The sequence below is a fragment of the Sciurus carolinensis genome, chromosome X (genome assembly GCF_902686445.1).
Source record: "Sciurus carolinensis chromosome X, mSciCar1.2, whole genome shotgun sequence".
NCBI lineage: Eukaryota > Metazoa > Chordata > Mammalia > Rodentia > Sciuridae > Sciurus > Sciurus carolinensis.
In genome coordinates, this window is record NC_062232.1 from 85,310,223 (window position 1) to 85,333,955 (window position 23,733).

Sequence of the window (23,733 nt, forward strand, 5' to 3'; positions counted from 1 at the left end):
GATATCTATTTCCTTCACTGTAGTGTCAGTTTCACTGGTACTTACAGAAGTCAAAACTTACTACAGAAGAGACTTTAAATATGCAGACATCAATCATACCTCAATAAAGCATTGGAAATACACTTGCATTCTTCAGAGATTTGATGAAATTCAGTTAATCAGAAATTTCCACTAAGATCATACTGTCATATTATAGTCACTAGGTCTTATCTAGTTTTTCACACAATATATGACGAAAATAGAAGCAATTATTTGCAATGAGGTCTATCTAAATACTTAGGTAATGGTGACACACATTTCTTTCTGAAGTACAAAAATGAAATGATAAAATCTGCTAAAATAATCATACTGATATTTCAGTATATCTGGTTATTTTAAAGAACATAGCTCTGAATCACAATAGGATAAATTCTAGTTTAATTATTTTAGAAAATAAAAAATTAATAACATCAGACTAATCCACAGATAATTATTGGTTTCTACAAAAATTTAACAACATGTATCCCATTTGTATACAATAATAATAAAAAATAATAATAATAATAAAAAAATAAATAATAATAAAAAATATAATAAAAAATAATAAAAAAAATTTAAGAATGGATAAAACTTGGCTACAAAGGAAGATTCCATATTACAATTTCCTGATGCCTCTAACCAACTGCATACTTCAACACTCATCTGAAGATTTGAAAGGGATCATGGATTTTTATTCGTACAATCAAAAAAGTATATGAAATTTATGTAAAATTCATGCTAAATATCAAGTTCCTACCACAAGCTGCAGGATCTATTGCTTTCAGACTAAGAAGCCATCTCTAGATGAGCCTCAAGGGCTACAACAAAGCATATAAGCTACCAATGGGACAAAACTCCATTTTCTTCTTCAAATGATGATGTTAAAAGAGCTTGTCTATTTTATGTGATTTTGTGAACATTGTAGACATTATTCTACAACAGGGTTATGTTTAGATCTGTGAACTCACTTAAACCAGGGGTGGAAGTGTGGGGGTCTCCTGAGCACTACAGCATTCAGATGTGGAGTAGAAGCTTCAGCAGCCATCACCACTCAGATCCTCAGAAACTGCATCCTTCAGACACTTGATATAAGCCCAACAAGGAGCTTCCCAGGGAGAAATAGAACCACAAGTCACTGTGCCTCAGAGTAACTGTGTGCCTGGTGCCATGCTAAGCATTGGGTCAGTGACCAGTGGCACTGGTACAACTGGGTAGTGATGATAACAGCCAGAGGGTACAATGGTCTTCTCACCAGGACCTTATCTTTCTCTGTTACTCAACTCTCATCTGCTAACAACAACTATGAAAAGGAATAAAAAGTGGCCTAAATGCATACAAGCACTTATGATCCCAAAATATCCACACAGGTCATCACACTGCCTTGGGCCAGGAGGTCCCATGTCTCTCACCCTCTTGAGTCAGTGGGGTACCAAGTCCCAGTGCAGCATCAAGGTCATTTGGGTCTCAGATCCCTTTATCTCCCAACACCCTCCACTGAGTCCAAACACCTGGAAGTGGGACAATGCTCTCCAACCACTGCAAGTGGGTCTCCTTTAAAATGTCATCAGTCACCATAGTGGCCATAATGACATCTGGATTCTATGGCAGCCATGACACGCACGTTGGTCCTCAGTATTAGAAATACCTCTGCACGGCCCTCCTCTCAGTCTACTTTCTTTCTCTGAAGTCAAAACACCTTCACTCTTCAGGTCACCACCTGAGAAAGTGCACTAATTAGAGGAACCAGCCTCAGACGCAGGCGACGGGAAGAACTCTGTTCACACACTCGATGAGTCCAAATACCTGAAGCTGGGGCCCTGCTCCTACTGCCATACCATGGAAGTCTCTAGGAAAATGTTGTCATGGTCACCATATGATGTCAGGTTGTTATAGCAAGCGACAGTGCAGACTGTTCCATCAAACTGGAAATGCTTCTTCTTGGCTCTTTGTCTTCTTGCTTTTCATACTAAGGGAAAAAAAATAAAATAGACGAGCCTCAAGGGCTACAACAAAGCATATAAGCTGCCAATGGGACAAAACTCCATTTTTGGAGGCCACCACCTGAGAAAGCATAGTAAGTAGAGGGACTAGGCTGGGGTTCAGGAATGTTGGGAAACTCTGCCCAGTTGGGGGGAAATCCCATGCCCCTACGGGAGTAGTACCAGCACACAGAAACCAGGAATAGCTCCTAGGGCACTTAGAGATGGCTGAGCCATGTAAAATACACCACTCTAAACAGTTAGCCATCTGGTAGAAAAGTAAGAGTCTGTCCATAATTACTCAAATCTATGATATATGATCACCAAAAAATGTCATTTGGGGAATCTCAGTTAATTCAGGGAGGCGGGACTAGAATAACATAGTCAATATAATGTAGACAAACACCATACCACTGAGCTATATCCCCTGCCCAATGTTTGTGTTTTTACTGCTTCACCTATTCCTATGTTTTTACTTCACAAGGTTTGTGTTTTAAAGGTCACCCAAAGTAGTGATTCCCCAAATCTGACCTATGTACCAAATGAAATATGTGAACAAAGAATAAGAAAACTAAATCAACTCTTTTACTACAAAGGTGATATTAGAACAAGGCATGATGGCACTCACCTTGGGAGGCCAAGGCAGGAGGATGGAAGCCTGCTTCATTAACTTGTCTGAGCAAATTAGTGAGACCCTGTCTCTAAATAAAAAGTACAAAGGGCTGGGGATGTGGCTCAGTGGTTAAGCACCCCTGGGTTCAATCCCTGGTATCAAAAAAAAGTTAATATTGGAGAATGTCACCTAGATTTTCTTGCACCTGAGCTTCCTACTAATGATCCCCAGGATCAGGCAGACTTATCCCCTCAGCAGGGCTGTGTTGGGAAATGACAAAGTCAAGGACTGTAATGCATACCTATCAGTTGTCTACTGAAGGAGTCTTATCTCTGTGTGCCTAATGAAAGTGACTTCCTTGCCAAGGGCTACCCCTATAACAAGAGACAGTGTTTCACAACAACACTTCTTAAGGTGAACAAATGTCCCTTGTCATATTGCACACTCATCACACAACTGGCTGAAGATATAATTTTTCATATGGCTCAGGGAGTAGTTTGTACTAAGAGCCTTTCAATTCCTAAAAAGGGGTGAAAACAGTGATGGCTCATCTTATAGGAAGGGATTGGAGGGGCTGGGCTTGGTGCTCAATGGTAGAGCACTTACCTAGCACATGTGAGGCAGCTCACACCATATAAAAAAGAATAAATAAAATAAAGGTATTGGATGAAGCATCCATCACATATATAGATTGGAAATAGTTTCTAAATTTCAAGAGTGGGTAGAAAAGCACATATCATGAAAATTCCCCTGGGAAATCCCTTCAAAAAGGAATTGATGTGATATTCAGAAACATATTCCCACACATAAACCAATACATGCATACTATCGACAAAATGATAACAAAGTCCCCTCCTTAAGTCTTTATGGATAAGAGAATCCCTGTTCATCCAATGGTAACAGACTACAGAAGAAGATGGGCCAGTTGCCAACACCATAATGCTCTGGATTTCCACTTCTTCTCAACGATATACTCCCAAACGATAGATGTTTATAATAGAAGCCTCTGTGTTGAATGGTCTCAACTGGGTGTTTTTTGCTCCACATGATGTCTACCACCTGAGGCTATACTCATCTGGAGGTGTCACTCACCTGGGACATCCAGAGAGTCCCTAACATGGATATTAACCTGTGCTGAGCTCAGTGGGGCTGTTGCCTGGAGCAACTTGTTCCTCCACAGAACCTTTCCTTTGTAGGACTATAAGAGGACATAGAAGACACCCAGTCAAATTTGGATTATAGATGAAAAACAAAATTTTTCAAACTGGGGTTTAATTATGTTTCCTAGTCAGCCTCAAATTAGTAGTATTAAGTAGTCCTTCTGCTTCAGCCTACCAAGCTACAATGAATAATTTTTAAGTATGTGATAGTTAATTATATATAACAACTTCCCTGTGCCACAATGTATAGATATCTCATCAATGCTCTTCTGGAGGTCCAGATAGCTCAACATCGTTGTCAATGTTTCTATAAGTGTGTATTTTGGATGGAGTTAACATTCACAGCAGTGGACTATGAGTCAAGTAGACTACCCTCTACAATGTGGGTGGGCCTCATCAGGTCAATTGGAGGCCTGAAAATAAAGAGGGACTGACCCAGAAGAAGGAATTTGGGAAGCAGATGGTTTTTGGACTTGAACTACAGCACTGGATCTTCCCTGGTGTAAAATCTGCCTGCCTGTCCTGCAGATGTTGGAATTGTAGCCTCCATTAATCCTGTGAGCCAGTTACTGAAAATAAATTTGTTTTCTAAGAACAGACACATTGATTCTGTTTCTCTGGATGTAGTATGCAATATTATTTTGTTTATGATAATTCAACTGCATGTTTTTTTATTTGCCAAATCTTAAAACCCTAGGAGCCTATGAATATGCAAATGTAATGATCATTTTAGATGACACAATGGGAAGCTCATGATAAAAGGAGCAGATCAAATTGGCAATAAAAGACAAAACCTAACAACACCTAGTGTTGGTGGAATTAAGGGAAAATACACTTTCATATACAACATTGGTTCCAAATGCATGTATGCATTTACTGAAGCAGATATGATTACAGATGAACAACTTGATTGGCCTTTGATGTAGAAGCCCTGTTTCCACCAACAAGGGAGTTCCTGATGATAGTTTAGAGAAGTCTTGTCAAGGTCACTCTGATGTGTACTTGGCTAAGGATCCACAACTAAGGGGGTGGGTCAAGTTCCATAAGAATTCCCTGCTCCAGGGAAGAAAGACAGCTATTATTTGTGAAGCAGATTTAATAGAGGAGTACAGCTACAGGATTTTCACCTTAGTGTCTGGATTGAATCTCAGGACACCACTGCTACTGAAATATTACTATCTTCTTTCCATGGTTGTGTGTAAATACAAAGCACATGCTCCTAACTACAGAGCTAGAGGTTGTTGATCAGGTCCACTGCCAGAGCCAAACAGAAACTCTCAGTGTTGAACTGCTCTGGGGTGCAGGGGCACCTTGCTTTGCTGGTAGCAAATCTCTAGCCAAGGTTATCAGGACACATAGCGCTGTGATGGCTAATCTTGGTTGTCCCTTTAACCTTCCTGCATTTCCAGCAGGGTGACAGTCTTGGTGCCCCTTCCTCTTGCCCTACGGGAGGTTTATAGCAGGATAAAACAGAAGGTATCTGAAGTCTGTGTTTCTTCCATCTTTTATGAAAACTTAAACTCATGGAAAGAATTGGGCTGCTTGTACATGGTAGGGAAGGGAGAGCCTCTAAAGATACAGAGAAGGGAGAGGAAAGGAGATTTTGCCCACACAGCGATGAGGGAGGAGATCTACAGGTCCCTCCAGAAGTAGGGACTTAAGCACTACTCCATATTAACACTATGGGTGACTGTGGATAGTCCATCTCAGCCATGAGACAAATTTTCCTATTTGGATGGAAGGATGAATGGAGCAGGTCCAAGGGACCTGAAGGTAACAAGTTAGCTAGTGAAATGTCAGCTCAGCCCTAAGAAGTGTGACAAATCAGTGACGACAGCAGAGGCCTCTTCAGTCCATATCAGGAGAAAAAACCCCAACAAAGAAGATGATCATTTAGCTTTTTTAGTATTTACTGTCTAGTTAAAATTTATTATCCCTTTGCTAATGTGTATCCCCAAAACTACATGATGAAAACACCTATGTCTGTAGATCTGTGCAATAATGTGTTTCCCAGCTCAACTCCAAGTATCAAAGACTTCGGCACTAGAACAGAGACCCTGCACCTAATAGAAAAGCAGGCCCAAATCGTCACTTACGTGCATTTTAACAACAACAAAGATAGTGTTCACTCTTTATGCCTCAGAGTATGTCCTGGAACAATTATAGCATTTGACAAAAAAAACAAACAAAAAACAAGAAATAAAAACAAATGTGACCACTGAATTTGTATTTATGTTGTGTCCTGTTTAAATAGAAATTCTGGAGTTATAAAAACTGCATACGAAGCTCGGAAAGGAAAAATTGATATAACTCCTTTGCAGACACTTGCCAACACGTAAGGGACAATCTCCAAGTGAGGCCCCATTAGTGGCCTCTGACAAATGTGTAAGCATGGTCACCAAGCATGGTTAAAATATCAAAACTCCAAAGCTGCATTATTAGAGAGATCTCAGGAACACTATGTTCAGTAACTATATAAAATATATCAAACAAGCACAGCAATCATGTGTTTTGTTTAGGTATATAGTCACAAGTGGTAAAATGTGGAGATAAGCATGAGAATGTCAAAAACAGATTTTGGATAATGGGTCTTTCTGGGGGTGAGGCAACTGAAAAGTTGTCCAGGTGGACATATCTGCTTATTATGGTATTTATGATCCCCTTTCAAATGTCTTAAATCAAACATATTTACATTAAAATCTCTATAGGGTATTCATAACCATCAGTTTCACCATGCACTAGTAAAAGTCATCACATGATGTATTCTCTCCGAGTATCATCTACACACATACATACTGTATATGCAATGAGTATGAATCTGGCTTAATTAGAATGGATAAATTTCCTGCAGTTGTGTAACCATATGTGGAGGGACTAACATATATACCAGTTCTATAGCTCACAAATCTGTAGGTCAGAGGTGTGGCACAGCATGACCTTATTATGTGCTTAGTGTCTCACAAGCCTGGAAAAAACAAGGTAGTGGTGTAAACCCCACTGAGATCTCAACTGGGGACTTTGGGGAATAATCTAATTTTAAAATCCGGACTGTTGCTACAGAAATTATTTACTTGTGACTATTGGACTGAAGGCCTCATTTTCCTTATGGCTGTCATTTGTAAAAGGTTCCTTGCTTGTTAGGGACTAGTCCAATTCTCGGCTGTGTAGCTACCTTCATCTTCCAGCCAGCCATGGTGTGTTGAATGCTTCCTGTGCTGTGAATCCCTGACTTCCCCTCCTCCGAGCAGCCAAAAAAACTTCCCTACTTTTACAGAGATTGACTGAGTAGGTCAGACCTACCCAGATAGTCTCCCTTTTGCTACATAACAGAACACAATCATGGAAGATATATCATATTCACAGGTTCAACCCATGATCAAAGAAGAGGAGATTACACAAAGGGGAAGGTAATTGGAGGTCATCTTGGAATTCTGCCTACCATATAGGAATTCAAGCCAAATTAAGAAAAAACAATCACTTAAACATCATCAGTGGTGTCCAGAGTAAACTCTTTTTTGACCCGAAGCTCAGGCAACTATTACGGGGCATCCCTGTGCTAGGGTGAGGCCAGCACAGGGGAAGTAACTCACCCAAGAATCTGAAGTCAGGGAGGTATCCAGTCTCTTGACTCCCATCTTTGGTCCAGCATCCATGTTGTCTTGCTCTGTACTGTCTGCTGTACCTCAGAATCAATGGGAAACTGCTCCTCCCATGTCAAACAGGATGGCAAAGTAAGGAACAGCAAGCATATATTGTAATAGGAATTGGTGCCATGATTTAATCCCCTGTCCCAACCACCAGGTAACATATCCCACAGCTCTGTGCTTGGCCTAAACCTTACTTTCTGGGGTCTATTTCAGTGCTTGTTGCTCCATTTGCACAGGCTCCTATGCATTAACACTTTAGGGCTTTGGTCAATGTCATCTTCCCCTGGGAGGGAGGAGGCAGTGGAGTCAGGAATGATACAGTGTCCCATGGGTACTTTTCAGCATTTCCTATTTACCATCAGAGGTCAGTGAAGGTATAGTGAGTTCCATCTCACATGTGACCAACTCAGCCTCACAGAGTCTAAGATTCTCTCCAGATAAGTGGCAGGAAGGAAATGAAGTTCCATTTATTGCTCTCCCCACAACAGAACCAGCAGCTTCCCATTTGGAAATTGGCCATTTTCAACTTTCCCTGTATTGTGCCCCATGAGTGAATACTCACTCAACAGCCCCCCATGTTGAAGATGGTGGTGGTGATGAAATCTTTAGGCCATGAGGCCCAGTATAGTGTCATGTGAATTGGCTGGTCCATGAGTTTAAGTGTAAGGAAAAATTGGGAACATGATTGTGTCTGCAACAGGAGGAAATAGGGTGCCGACTTTCTTCTTTTTCTCCAACTCCTCCAGGAGAGAAGAGAACAGCAAGTCCTCTAGAGGCCACCTTTGTCTGTCTGTCTGTCTGTCTCTCTCTCTCTCTCTCTCTCTCTCAGCTTTTGCTATTTTTCCCAGCCTTTTGTGACAGTAGGGGATATAGAGAGAAAGTAGTCATCTACTGTCCCTGGGAAGGGACAGAAAGATGATAAGTGCTCAACATGAGAATAGAATCTGAAAACAGAGGACCAGGACCCTATGACCTGGGTGTTGAATCATTCACCAAGTGCTCAGTTTCTACCTATGTCCACTTTCCTGCCACAACTCTTCCACATAGCAAAGACACTCACACTCAACAGATATATGTGTTCCCAGGTGAGGGTAAGAGAGTGAATAGACTTACCCATGAGTCAAGAATGTTCCAAAGTTTCTGGTTTGGATCTAATGCTTGCCCAGGGAGATCTGTCTGTCTTGCTCCAGCATTCTTTGCAGCATATACAGCATGAGGAGTTGCTCTCACCATTCAGGAGCTCAAGGGAATATGCTTCTCTCATATAAAATAGGGGGATAAAATAAGGGGACAGGAAAATTCAGGAAACATGAAGAAATGGGGTGGGTGGTGACTTCAGATGAATGGTTATGATTCAAATCCCTTCTTCCCTTCCCACTTCCCTATTAGGAAACTCATTCCACCACACAGAAATGACATGGACTCACAGTGAAAAGAGAATGATGCCAGTATGTTCTTTCTTTTTCTCCACATACTCTCTGGTATGTGGAAAACGGTTACTGTGCACTGAAGAAACTTAAAGAACACTGCCGTAACCAAGTGAAGACTTGTCATGGGAGCATCGTGTAGTACCAGATATGATGTGGAGAGGAGGTTGCTTCAACTCTGTGGTACTCTTTCTCAAAACTCATAGAATGAGCTAAAATGGAGAAAAACTACCAACTATGCCTCATGGTTGTCAGGGCCATGAAAGCATTCTAGCAGGTCCTCAAATACATAAACACGGAGTCACCATGCGCCCAGCAATTCCACTTCCAGGTATATACTCAAGAGAGATGAAAACATGTCTACATTGAAACTTGTAAATAGGTGTACACAGCATCATCATTCATAATTGACAAAGAGTGGAAATTATCCAAAGACCATCGACAGTTACTAGATGAACAAAATGCAGTATATCCTTACAAGAGAATTTTACTCAGCCATAAACAGAAATGAATTCTAAATGCTAGAATATGGATGAACCTTGAAAATATTATCTGAAGTGAATGAATCCTGATGCAAAAGATCAAATACCATAATTACATTTACATGGAATGCCAAAAACAGAAACATTCATAGAGAAAAAAACACAATTCTGCGCTTCCTGTGACTGGGGGTGGGTGCAGATTTAACTGCACTGAAGCACAATGGGAATTTTTAGGTGACAGAAACATCTAAAAGTCAATTATGGTGATAGTTACACAACTCAATATATTCACTAAAAATCATCAACTTTAAAACATGTGATTTTAATTGTCTTCCTTCCTTCTCTCCCTCTCTCTCTCTCTCTCTCTCTCTCTCTCTCTCTCTCTCTCTGCCCACCCCCTTGCTTTCTTTCTTTTTCTGGCCCCTAGTCTTCTTTTGAAACACAGGAACAACCAAAAATTTCCTGAAGGTTGCCCTTGTAGTGAAAGACTGATTTACCTCTGATCCCTTTCACATCTTCCAACTATGGTGGTGACTCAAGAATGGGTCCAAAGTACAGTTGAAGGCCTGCCCTCGGTGACATGAAGTCAGCATGATTACCTTCCTCATGCCTCTCCATACTTTTTTATACATACTTACATTTTAAGGACACTAAATGAGAACTACCTTTATGAATATCAGGATGGCAGTACTTAGCCAAGGGCCACATGGGTGCACACCCTTTACACATCAATTTCCCTTTTAGAAGTCTATCTTCAGGACATAGTGGGGGATATGAATAAGAATCTGGTTATAAAGACTACCGTCCTGGGGTTGGGGTTGTAGCTCAGTGGTACAGCATTTGCTTAGCACACAAGTGGCACTGAATTTGATTTTCATCACTGCATAAAAATAAATAAAAATAAAGGTACTGTATCCATCTATGACTAAAACATATACATTAAAAAAAAGCAGAGGTGTGGTTATAGCTCAATGGTAGAGCACTTGCCTTGACATGTGAGGCACTGGGTTCAATCCTCAGCACCACGTAAAAATGAATACATAAAATAAAAGGTTTTGTGTCCATCTACAACTAAAAGTATTTTTAAAGAATATACATTACTAATAATAATTTTAATATATTGGGATAATGTAAAATAGCATATATTTAATGATTTTGAAAGTGTTTTGAGAAACTTGTAGTAAAAGGGGATTTACAAATAAATTTATATATATATATATATATATATATGTGAGGATAATAAAACAGTCTGTAATACAAGTGGTAAAGGAACTAAATATTTATACAACAATACAAGTAAAATACTTGGAATATCTATATGATGAAAAAATAAGTTAATATAAAATAAAACTAAATTTGTCATTTAAAATGTTTTCATAGAAATATGTTTACAGGACTGGGGTTGTGGCTCAGTGGTAGAGCACTTGCCTAGCACATGTGAGGCATTGGGTTCAGTCCTCAGCACCACATATAAATAAATAAATAAACAAAATATTTTGAAAAAGAAAGAAATTTGTTTACATGTACATATTGCCATAATTAAAGGCAGGTTACAAAGATCAGAAGTGACCTGAATTCATAATTACTCATATGTCTCTATTTATCCAGAGAATTTTAACCATAAATAGAAGATACCACTTTGTTTCTCTCACATAGAATTTCTCTGCATAATAATGACAGTCTTCACCCTTGGTCTGGAGGTCATTCGTATACTCATACACTGGAAATGCCTCCTTTTCCATTCAGAAGACAAAAAGCTCTGCAGAGTGGGCTTGGGCAAGCCCCGCCCTCCCACCTGCCTGCACAGTGGTTAAAGCTGCAGTTTAGAATTCTGTCACGAGGTGGCAATAGCATACCACCATCATCAAACATCTCTACAGAGCAGTTTACACAACGAGCAGAAAAAATGATACCACCCTCGAAACCAGCTTGTACAGAATGATTCTAATTCATTCCAAAAACCGGTAGGTGTAAAAAAATACTGTAAAAACACACAATGAAATTCCAGGTAGCTCTAGCATGCCTTGGCAGTCACCAGTGGGCACAGGGCAGCACAGACCTAGGAGGAAGTGACTGAAAGAGGATGGGGATGTCAGCAGTCTAGGCAGCTGTGTCCAGGATTCAGGAGAAGGAATAATTGAGAGTGGGTGGTAGAAGGTCTGGGAAGCCTGTTCAGGGCTGGGGTAATGAATGGTGAAGGCCCTTGTCATTGGAGGACTCTATAGTGGTGCCACCTCTACAGTGTTGACACTTCAATCTACACTGAGGGGGAAGAGATGAATCAGTTAATGCCATGTATACTTGGGGTCAACAACACATGGAATTGCTTTGATATACATGTGAATTTTCCAAACAGAACTAGAATCATTGTAAACAAATGACTTTATCATATTTGTTACCCTGTAAAACATATACGTTTTCATGACAAACAAGAAAGGAAAAAGTAAAGACTGGGAGTGGGGACACATGCCTGTAATTCCAGCAAATCACGAGGCTGAGGCAGGAAGATGGCAAGTTGCAGGTCAGCCAAGCAACTTATTGAGGCCCTAAGCAACTTAGCAAGATCATGTCACAAAATTAAAAATAAAAAGAACTGGGGATGTGGTTCAGTTGCTAAGCACTACTGGCCTCAATTCCCAGGACCAAAATTATTGAGATACATTATTACTGAGTGTATTAGTTTCCTAGGGCTGCCATAACAAATTATCATAAACTTCCTGGCCAAAAAGAGAAATTTATTCTCATACAGTTCTGGACTGGGAGTTTAAAATCAGTGTGTTGACAGGGTCTCACCCTCTCTGAAGGCTTAGAAAAGAGAATCCTTCTTTACTCTTAAAGCTGGTCATGGCTTCCATTTCCCTTGGTTTGTGGCAGCATAAATTTAATGTCTATCTCAGTCACATGACCTCCTTCCTGGTGGGTGTCAATACTACAAAAACACAGGATTTAGGGGTCACCCTTAATCCAGGATGATCTCATCTCAAGATCCTAAATTACATGTGCACAAGCCCTATTCCCCAATAAGGCTGCTCCCACAGGTACTAGTAGCTAGGTCTTGCACAAATCTTGTTAGGAGATATAATTCATGCAACCCTCTACAATAATGCAAGCAGGTTAACAAACTAAAATGAGTTCCTATATTGTGTAAACAAATAGAGAAAATCAGCCATACATGTTTAAATAAACATATGCACAAGAAAACTTGTGCAATAATATAATTAGATGAAAGCAAGAGCAGGACTTACTTTGGATGCTAAGTTTGGGGAATATTATTTTATATTACTTCCTATATTTTCTACTTTTATCTATAATGAATATCTATTGCTCTTATAAATACACAAAATAACAAAATAATCAGGAAACAAGCACTTGCTGTCCCACCTATAGGAAAGTCCCTCAGTGCAGAAGGGGAACATCCCTAAGACACAGGAAGGGAGACACGATACCAAGCAGCACGGTTCACAGTGTAATAGAACACATTTCTCCAAATTCTAAATGACAAAGATTTGTTTTTTAAGTCTCTGTCTAGTCAACTGAGAAAACACAAGTTATCTGCACTTCATTCATTTTTCTGTGATTAACAATAAATCTGGTCTTATCTGATGAGAGCAGTAGCACATACTGGTTAGGTATACTTGCTTGGATGCTGCATGGCCTGTTTTTAAATCTAAGCCTCTCCACTCAATAGCCCTGCCCTTACTGGGCCTCAGTTCCATTATGTTAAAGTGGAACATCAATAGGCCCTCCTCATCAGCTGTGGTGAGGGTTAAATGAACAATGGCAGGCTTCACACTGACAATAGTGTGTGCCACTATAGGAAGTCAACAATAAATATCAACCACTTTAATCACTGTTTTAAAGCCCAATTTGACTATAATATCAATGTGGATTTATAGCGATGGACATGGATTGCCCTTCATATGATGTCTGTCAAAAAAGTAGTTAACAAGGGGATAAGTAGTATGTTTTCCAATTCCTTTTTTAAAATATAGTTACATTTACACAGTAAAACTTGTGAAAAAAGTTTGAATACATATATTCTAAAAGGTTCGTTTGAGAGACAAACTCTTTTGAATATACATATATTCAAAATTTCACCATGTTTATTCATGAGTAATAGAATTTTAATGGATTTTTAATGATGCTTTTCCTTTCATGTATTTTCCATTTTTATCCCCAACAAAAATGTCTTGGTTTTGGAAGTGAGAAAAAAATAAATACCTCCAGTTCTTCCCCTAGGAAAGTGGCTGTTTCTGAATGGAGAACATCCCTAAGTCAAGGAAATTAGCTAATACAGTCATCACAGAACTAATATATAAATTTACCTACACTGACAATCACAGTTGGGCACAGTTGGGAAATTACAGACGTACAGGGAAAGCGCAAGCATGTCTCTTAAAGGAACCATACATTCAGCAGTCAGAGCATGCCTCCAATTCCCAGGATTTTAGAGAAGGTCATGAGACAAAAGTTGTTTCACAACATGTTCTCACTTTACTCTGCCACTTTTGGGATGAAAATGTCCGTTTGTTCTCATGTTTCCTCCTCTCTGTTTTCCCATGTGGCAGTAGGAATCTACAGACAAAACCATGCAACAAAACAGCATTCCATTTAAGGAGAAACAATGAAAAAGGTCTAAAGGATAAAAAAAAAACCTACCAAGATAGCAGAGTAGGAGATATCAGCCTTCATCTCACAACAAAAATATATAGATAGACATTCACAAACCAAAATATACCATAGAGGGTTCAAAGATCCATTAAAGAATCTGCTCTAACACAGTGAAGCAAACAAACAAAAAAACACTTCCTGGAGAATATCCACATCAAAAGGGTCTCTGGTGAGACTGGCATACCTCAGATGCCTGAAGATGGCTAGGAGCAAAGAACAAAGTCAGAGGTTATCACCATCAGTCACAAAGCAGGAACCACCCTGGTCCCCAGAGGCCAGGTCCACAGAAGGATTCAGCATCTTGCTCACCACTAAGGCTTCTGCCATTCTTATAAGAGAAATCCAGAGAGAAGACACAGATACGTTTGCCTCCTTGACACACAAGAAGTGTCCACTCTTGAGCTACATTGAAAAAGGAGCCACCACCTTTCTCAGCCCCAAGCTTTCCCAGATCTGGAGCCATAGTCATTAGATGACTACTTATACTCTAGACCAAGGCTCTGTGGCTGCATTGTGTCCACCCATACCTCAGATACCAGGGCCACTGCCACAGTGATTAAATCCATATTCCGGGCCACATAGTCAAGCCTTTGCCATGCACTACTGTGTTCCAGTATGAGCTCAGCCACCACAGAGGGCAAGGCCCTGCCCTCATGACAGAGCCACTCGAACTTTGTTCACAACTGTGCTTCCCATTCTTAGCTCCCTGATTATTTCACAAATGTCTGTATGTCGTGTACTCCACCAATGCAGCAGTATGGGTGTTTGTGCACCAGGTATCAGGTCCCTTACCATCCTGGCTCTCAGAGATAGAGCCCCTCTGTGTACGCTTGTACTTCAGGCCTCAGCTCCATGGAAGCTCCACCAACTCCAGTCATCAGACACCAGTGTCACTACAACCAAAAGTCCAACCCAGTGTCAAGAAGAATCCATCCAATAGCAGCAGAATAAACACTCTTCTCAAACACATATAGAACATTCTCCAGAATGGATCACATGTTACACCTCAAGACAAGTCCACAAAATTCATAAAGATTGAAATCATATCAAATATCCTTTCTGACTACACTGTTATGAAACTAGAAATTAATAACAGGAGCGATTTCAGAAAATTCACAAATAGATGAAAATTAAACATGCTCAAACACCAATGAGTCAAGGAAGAAATTAAAAGAAAAATTTAAAATATATTCATACAAACAAAAATGGAAATATAACATACCAAAATTTATGGCATGCAGCAGAAGTAGTTCTAAGAAGAAAATTTCTAGCTGTCAATGCCTACATCACAAAGATCTAGCCGGGTGTGGTGGCATGTGACAGTAATCCCAACTTTCTCAATTAAGTATTTTTAAAATAATGTTTCATAATTTTATCCCTGTTTGGTATTCCAGTTCTAAGTATTCTCTCTGGTAAACATGATATCATGTTAAAGTTAGAGGCACTGCAATGACAGAATGAAGCAAATTTGAACAAGAGAATTAACATTTGTTGAAGACCTACCACAAGTAAATTGGTATTTCCAGACTTTAATTAACCAAATCTTTAAAGTAATACTATGAAGTAGGCAGACATTACTTCCTTTCTACAGATAAGGAGATGGTCAGGCTCAGAGAACAAAATACATGCTCAAGGACTTCCAGAGAGGCATCAAATGAACACTGAGACTTGATGGCATATCCACTAGCAAATACTGGGACAACATGAACATCAAAATATGTAACTATTATAATAAATGCTAACACTGAGCAAAATAGCAATTGATGAGTCATATTAATAAAATACAACTCTAACAGTCAAGTGTCAATTAATAAATCCAGAAGAAATGACAAAATTATGAAAGCACTGCTTCAAAACTCTCATAGTAAGAAATGATTCAGGAAAGAATAAAAAATGGATGCTCAGTCTGCACCAAATCCCACAGCAGTCACTGAGTCACCATGGTAACCATACTGGCCAGGCTGAAAAATCGAAAAGCTAACATCTTCTGTTCGTTTCCTAATATGTGCTAAGAATTGCATATGACTGGCATAACACGTAATAATTAACCTCAAAAATTTCTCACAATAAATATACCTCACAGCTTCAGTTATATACATAAAATACATATTTTATGCATACATACATGTCCACATACACACATACATGCTCTTTCTCTCTTTTTCTTACCACCAAAGAACCCAGGAGTTCATCAGGGTAGATTTGTTTGGGGATAAAATAGGAAAAGTCCACAATCTAATTCGAAAAACTGAGAGCTACTAAAGTATTTTATTTTAGTGATTAATTTCTCTGGAAATGATCTTTAGAATTGTGTCAGGGACATTTTTGTCCTTGATTTCAGTGTATTGCCAATAATGTATAAAAACTGATAACACAAATTCAGGTAAATGGATGTCATGACTGTTGAATATATGTCTCAACTGGTTAAGTCACAGTGCCCAAATATTCGGTCAAGCACTATTCTGGATGTTTTTGTGAGGGTGTTTTTGGATGAGATTTACATTTAAATCAGCAGACTCAGTAAAGCACATTGCCCTTCACAATGTGAGTGGCCCTCACCCATCACTTGGTGGCCTGAATAAAATAAAAATCTGATATTCCTCAAGGAAGAGGGAATTCTGTCAGCTTAGTCTTCAGAGCAATATAGGCTCTTCCTAGTCAGTAAGTAGTAGACTACCTTTGAACTCAAACTTCAACTCCTTCCAGAGCCTGAAGTCTGCTGGTCTCTACCATCAGATTTTGGACTTGCCAACCCTCTACAATCTTATGAACCAATACTTTAAAATAAACATCTCTTTCCCAGTGACTTGGGAGACTGAGGCAGGAGGATCATGAGTTCAAAGCCAGCCACATAAACTTAGCAGGTCCTAAGAAACAGACCTTTTCTCTAAATAACAAATAAAAAGGGCTAAGAATGTGATGTGCTTCAGTGGTTAAGTGACCCCGGGTTTAATCCCTGGTAACAAAATAAATAAATAAATGAATAAATAAATAACCATCTTTCAATCTCTCTCCCTATCTATCTATCTATCTATCCCCTATTGTTTATTTCTCTGGAGAATTTTGACAACACAGATGTGATGTATTAAGTATCTTCTATCCTTGAGTAGTCAAACGATTCCCCAGCAATCACTGTTAAACATTTGGCTTCTGACTGATCAGACAGATCAGTGAAAACAAAACTTATAAAAATTATAACTTGAATATTGCCACATAAGTCATACTACCAAAAGCACTATACATGACTGGGCAAGCAGTGGTGCATGTCTATAATCCCAGTGGCTCAGGAGATTGAGGCAAGAGGATCATGAGTTCAAAGCCAGTAACTTAGTGTGGTCCTAATCAAATCAGAGAGACCCTGCCTCTAAAATAAAATATTTTTAAAAGGGATAGAGATATGGATAAGTGATTAAGTGCTCCTGGGTTCAATCCCTAGGTAACCCCTACCACTGCCAAAAAAGAAGCACTATATACATTTAATGAAATCCCTATAAAATTTCCAATAACAATCTTCATAGAAGTAGAAAAAGCAGTCATTAAATTCATTTGGAAAAATAAGAGACCCAGAATAGCCAAAGCAATCCTTAATGAGAAAAGTGAAGCAGGAGGCTTCACAATACCAGAACTTAAATTATACCACAGAGCTACAGTAACAAAAATGCCATGGTATTGGCACAAAAATAGAAATGAAGACCAATGGAACATAAGAAACAGAAACAAACCCACATAAATACAGTTATCCTATACTACACAAAGGCCATAAACATACACTTGAGAAAAGATAGCCTCTTCAACAAATGGTGCTGGGAAAACTGGAAATCCATATGCACAAAACTCAACTCAAAGTGAATAAAGGACCTAGGCATTAGATCAGAGACCCTACACCTACTTGAAGAAAAACTAGTCCAAAATCTCCATCACGTTGGCTTAGGAAATGATGTCCTTAACAAGACCCCTAAAGTTCAAGAAGTAAACTCAAGAATGAATAAATGGGATGGTATCAAACTATAAGGCTTCTTCACAGCAATGCAATCAATAATATGAAGAGAGCCTACAGAATGGGAGAAAATTTTTACCACCTGCACCTCAGATAGAGCATTAGTCTCCAGGATATACAAAGAACTCAATAAACCTAACACCAAAAAAACAAATAACCCAATCAATAAATCGCAAAAAACTGAACAGGCACTTTACAGAAGAAGAAATATGAACGGTAAAAACATATATGCAAAATGTTCAACATCTCTAGCGACTAGAGAAATGCAAATTAAAACTACACTGAGATTTCATCTTGCTCCAGTCAGAATGCCAATTATCAAGAATACTAGTAAAATGTTGATGAGGATGCAGGGAAAAAGGTTCACTCATACATTGCTGGTGGAACTGCAAATTGGTGCAGCCACTATGGAAAGCAGTATGGAGATTTTTTGGAAAACTTGGAATGGAACCACCATTTGACCCAGCTATCCCACTCCTTGGTATATATTCAAAGGACTCATAATCAGCATATTACAGTGATGCAGCCACACAAAGTTTATAGCAGCTCAATCCACAATAATTAAGCTATGAATCTAACCTAGGTGCCCTTCAACAGACAAATGGATAAAGCAAATGTGGTATATATACACAAGGGAATATTAATCAGCCATAAAGAAGAATGAATTTATGGCATTTGCTGGTAAATGGATGGAAATGGAGAACATCATGCTAAGTGAAATAAGCCAATCCCCAAAAAACAAAGGCTGAAGGTTCTCTTTGATATGTGGATGCTAACACAAAATGGTAGTGGTGGGGGAATAGAAGTTCACTGGATTAGACAATGGGGAATGAAGGGAAGGGGGAATGGGAATAGGAAAGACAGCAGAATGAATTGGACATAACTTTCCTATGTTCATATATGAATACATGACCAGTGAAACTTCACATCATGTTCAACCACAGGATCTGAATCCTAAATTATACTCCATGTATGTATAATATGTCAAAATACACTCTACTGTCATGAACATCTAAACAGAACAAATTAAAATAAAATACTGCCATTTATAACAGTATCAAAAAGTATGAAATACATAGAGATAATCTGCCCATGTATGTGCAAGGTCTATAAATTAAGCACAATACATTGCTGAGAGAAGTTAAAGAATACCTAAATAAATGGAGAGACATACTATCATCGTAAATCAGAACATTCAATATCGTTAAGATATCTATTCTCCTCAACTTGAACTATAGATTCAGTTCAATAAAAATCCTACTGTACTGGGCTTGTGCTATAGCTCAGTGGTACAGCACATGCCTCATACATATGGAGTACATGATTCTATCCTCAGCACCACATTAAAATATAACATAAAGGTATTGTGTCCATCTATAACTCAATTTTAAAAAAATCCTACCATATGCATTTTAAAGAAGAAATTGACAGACTTATTCTAAAAATCACATAGACACACAAAGGATCCAGACTATGAAAAACAACTTTGAAAAAGAATAAATTTAAAGAACAAAAATTACTCAAGATTCATTATGAATCTACAGTAACAAATGCAGTGTTGTACTGGCATCAAGACAGAAATATATATCAAAAGGACAATTAAAGAATATAGAAATAGATCCAAGCTTATATGGACAACTGATTTTTGACAAAGAGGCAAAGGCAGTTCAGAGGAGAAAGGATAATCTTTTCAAGAAATGTTTCTGGAACAAGTACCTTTCCATGGGTACAAAGAAAATTGTAACCCATTTATTATACTATATACAAGAGTAATCTCAAGATAAAGCACAATCTTAAATAAAAGCTAAAACTATAAAATTTATAGGACTTTCTCAAAATGAAAAACTTCTGTTCTTCCAAAGACACATTTTAAAGAATAAAGATAAGCCGCTCACTAAAGGGGAAGAAATAGTTGCAAGTTATACATGTGATAAAACTTGCATCCAGAATACAGAAAATTTCACAAAGGTTTAATAAGAACACAGATCCTACAAAAAGTACACAGGCAAAACAGAAATTGCACCAACGAAAGATATACAAAAAGGAAGAAAAAATAAAAATATGCTCAAGCCAGGCATGGTGGTGCATGTATGTAATTTCAGCTACTGAGGCGGCTGACGTAAGAGGATCGTGAGTTTCAGGGAGTCTGGGCAACTTAGTGAGACCCTACCTCAAAACAAAATAGAAAGGGCTAAAGATGTAGCTCAGTGGTAGAGCACCACTGGGTTTAACCCCCAGTACCAGAAAGAGAGAGAGAGACAAGGAGAGAGAGAAGGGGAGATAGAAGGGCGGGGAGTGGGAGGGAGGGAGGGAGAGAGAGAGAGAGAGAAGGAGGAGGAGGAGGAGGAGGAGGAGGAGGAAGAAATACTTAAAATCATTAGGAAAAGTAAGTGAAAACCACAATTCGATACCACTATATTCCTCTGAAAATGGCTGGTATTAAAAGGACTGGCCATACCAAGTGCTGTCTAGCTAATGGACAATGGAACTCTCATACACTGTTGGTGGGGGGAAATGGTATGACCCCTTTGGAAACAACCTGTCTGATTCTTACAATGTTGTTCTTACATTTACCAAATTTTCTAGCCATTGATAGTACTCCAAAATATTTTCCCTAGAGAAAGTAATCATTTGTCCATGAAAAAAAATTTAAAAATTTTCACAGCAGCCTTCAATTTAAAGAAAGACTCAAGGGCTGAGGATGAAGCTCAGGAGTACAGTGTTTGTCCTAGCATGTGGAAAGCCCTGGGTCTGATTCTCAGCACCACAAAAATAAATCAATTAATCAAAATTCTTAATGAATTAAAAAGACTCAAAATGGGGAAAACTCAAATGATAATACAAAATGTAGTATATTCCGGTCATGGAATTTTAACCAATAATAAAAAATAAGAACTAGTCATACATGCAACAATAAGAATAAATTTAAAAATAATTAGGTCAAATGAAGGAAGGCAAACAAAAAAAGAATAAGCAAAGCATGATTCCTTTTATAAAAACCAAAAACTAATCTACAGTGACAAAAGATCAGTGTTTGCCTGAGAATGGGGCAAAGTGACAGAGAGGGAAGCTAGAGACAGGTAGGGGGAGGGAATTGCAAAGGGACATGAGGAAGATTCCTGAGGTGATGAGTATGTTTATTATTTCGACTGTAACAGTGAACTTATCAGTACACATGTATGTTAAAACTTACTATATTTTAAGTATGTACAGGAGACGTTGATATAATTAAATAAATCAGCCTGATGATTACTACTATTATTCTCTTGTTCTATTAATGGATCTACACTATCAAATTCATCCATGCCACATAGAATCACAAAAGAAATGATCACTTGTTATCATATGATGATAAAGTTAATGCCCATTTCCTTTTGAAGTATAGAAATAAAAATATTGTGTTCTAGGAATGTAATCATAATACTTAAGAGTGACTGGTTATCTTAGGGAATGCGATATTATATGTGTCATTCTAATACAGCAAACTCTACTTATAGAAATTCTTCTTTTTGAAACAATTGCTAGTAGTTAATATTTTAATCTTGCATTAAAAAGTGCAAAAAAATGCCATTATCAGGAAAGAGGTTTCATAATCTCAAATTGCTAGAAAGACCTAAAATTTCACATTTCCACACCCATTACAGTAAGACCAATTTGTGTAGATAGAGGAAAAACTGACCGCAAACACATTTCCTCCCAAACTTTAACTCAACATTACACTTCCGACCCCAGAATCGTGGATTTTTTTTTTATCCCATTGACCATGCAAGCAATGCTGCAGCTGTGGACACAACCTGGGTATCCTTTAATGCAGTTCAATTCTTACACACAGTTCAGTTCTTAGCCCACAGGATGAGGGCTCAATCTTGAGGACCACACCTCCCATGCTTTAGATGCCAATCACAAGCCCAGGTTGTTTTGCCTGTGTTTCTGACCTAACAGCTATAAATCAGGGTTTGCATAATCCCCTTCTCAGGTTTGATTAACTTGCTTGAGCGGCTCACAGAAAGGAGGAAGCACATTTACCAGTTTATTATTAAGAATATTCAAAAGGATGCAGATATAGAGATATGTAGGACAAGTATGGGAAAAGAGGCCTGCAGTTTCATGCCCTCTCCAGGTGCCACATTCCAGGAATCTCCATCTGTTCAGCTATCCAGAAACTCTCTGAACCCAGTCCTTTTGGGTTGTTTATAGAGGATTCATAAATAAGCATAATCAAAGCATGAAGAACCATTAAGAAATGTAACTGAAAAAGAATATGATCTAGTGCTACTAGACTGGGTAGGGAAACCCAGCAAGACCTGCTGAGACTTTTTTTTTTTTGGCATGACTGTATGGCATTCCTTTCTCCATGATATGGGGCAGGACTCTTACTGACACGAGGGTCATATGACCTACTCTCAGACCAGACAAGTCAAAAAATTTCTTTATAGCTAGCTCCAAGACAGAGGAAGGTTAGAGACTCTATGACTGCCTTAGGAAAGAGAAATTCTAGTTTCTGAGCCAGGAACTATGAAAATGGATATAGAGATATAGATAGATATTTCACATGTGCAAATCACTATTTATAATTTATATACTCAGGATATATATATATATATATTTGTGTGTATGTGTGTGTACATATATATATATATGTTACTGAAAACACAATCAGGCATGGTGGTGCATGCCTGTAATCCCAGCTACTCGGGAGGCTGAGGTAGGATGATCACAAGTTCAAGGCCAGTCTCGACAACTTAAAGAGATGCTATTTCAAAAATATAGGAGGGCTGGAGATGTAGCACAGTGGTAGGGTGCCTTTCTAGCATGTGTAAGACCTCAATCCCGAGCACTAAAGAAAATAATTGCAAATGCATATTAATCATCATTTTTCCCTCAAGTGAACTATTCCTTGCTTTGTAACAAAGAAGGCATTCCAAGCAAGGGCCTCAAGGGCTACTGCAGACCACGTACTGCTGAAGGAATGAAATCCCACCTGCTGAACCTCATCAAGGATGAGATCAAAGTAGCTTCTCTCCTTTGTGCCTATTCTGTGAACCTCAAGTGTGCTATTCTGCCATATACTCTTATTCAAATCTATGAACTCACTTGAGCCAGGCATTATATCTTACCAGGGATGGAAGTGTTGGGGGTCTCCTGAGCACTGCTGCCCTCTAGATCTTCAGCAGCACTCATGACCCACATCCTCAGAAACTATCTTCTTCTGATACCTGCTAAGAGTCATATGAAGAGCTTCCAGGAAAGAAATGGAATACAGAAATCACTGTGCATTATTAGAGTAACTATCTGCCTGGCACCATGCTAGGCACTGGGTCGATGATCAACAACACTTATACAATTGGGTAGTGATCATAACAACCGGAGGGTACAATGGGCTTCTCACCAGCTACTCGGGAGGCCTTCTCCTCTCCTCTCTATTCCCAAAAACGAATTTCAAAAGGAGTAAGAGGCCTGAATTTATACAGGCATTTGTGATCCCACAGGGCTATGTACTTGCACGCGGGTGGGCCTGTGGATGAGCATCCCACCCCCATTTCACAGAGGAGAGCTGGGTTCACAGGGGGCCATTCCCTGTCTTCTCCTCCTGCACCCCGCCTTTACATGGAAAGTAAGTCCAGGACACCCTGGAGCAGGACATCACGCTGCCTGGGGTCAGGAGGGTCCCACATCTCTCTCCCTCTCCAGTCTGTGGGGCACCGAGTCCCAGAGTGGAATCGAGGCGACTTGGTCTGG

General features: G+C 39.0%; 1 long non-coding RNA gene across 2 annotated transcripts; it reads right to left on the minus strand.

The window, feature by feature from the left end:
- Window positions 1–508: 508 nt before the first annotated feature.
- LOC124971878 (uncharacterized) lies at window positions 509–23,528 on the minus strand. Of its 2 annotated transcripts, XR_007106400.1 has the most exons (4): window positions 23,112–23,528; window positions 8,531–8,671; window positions 7,361–7,470; window positions 509–1,984 (listed from the first exon to the last, which is right to left on the minus strand). It is a non-coding gene; the product is annotated as an uncharacterized LOC124971878 (long non-coding RNA). The 2 variants fall into 2 exon arrangements; XR_007106399.1 differs by lacking the exon at window positions 23,112–23,528 and having other exon boundaries at window positions 8,531–10,288.
- Between the last annotated feature and the right edge of the window lie 205 nt (window positions 23,529–23,733).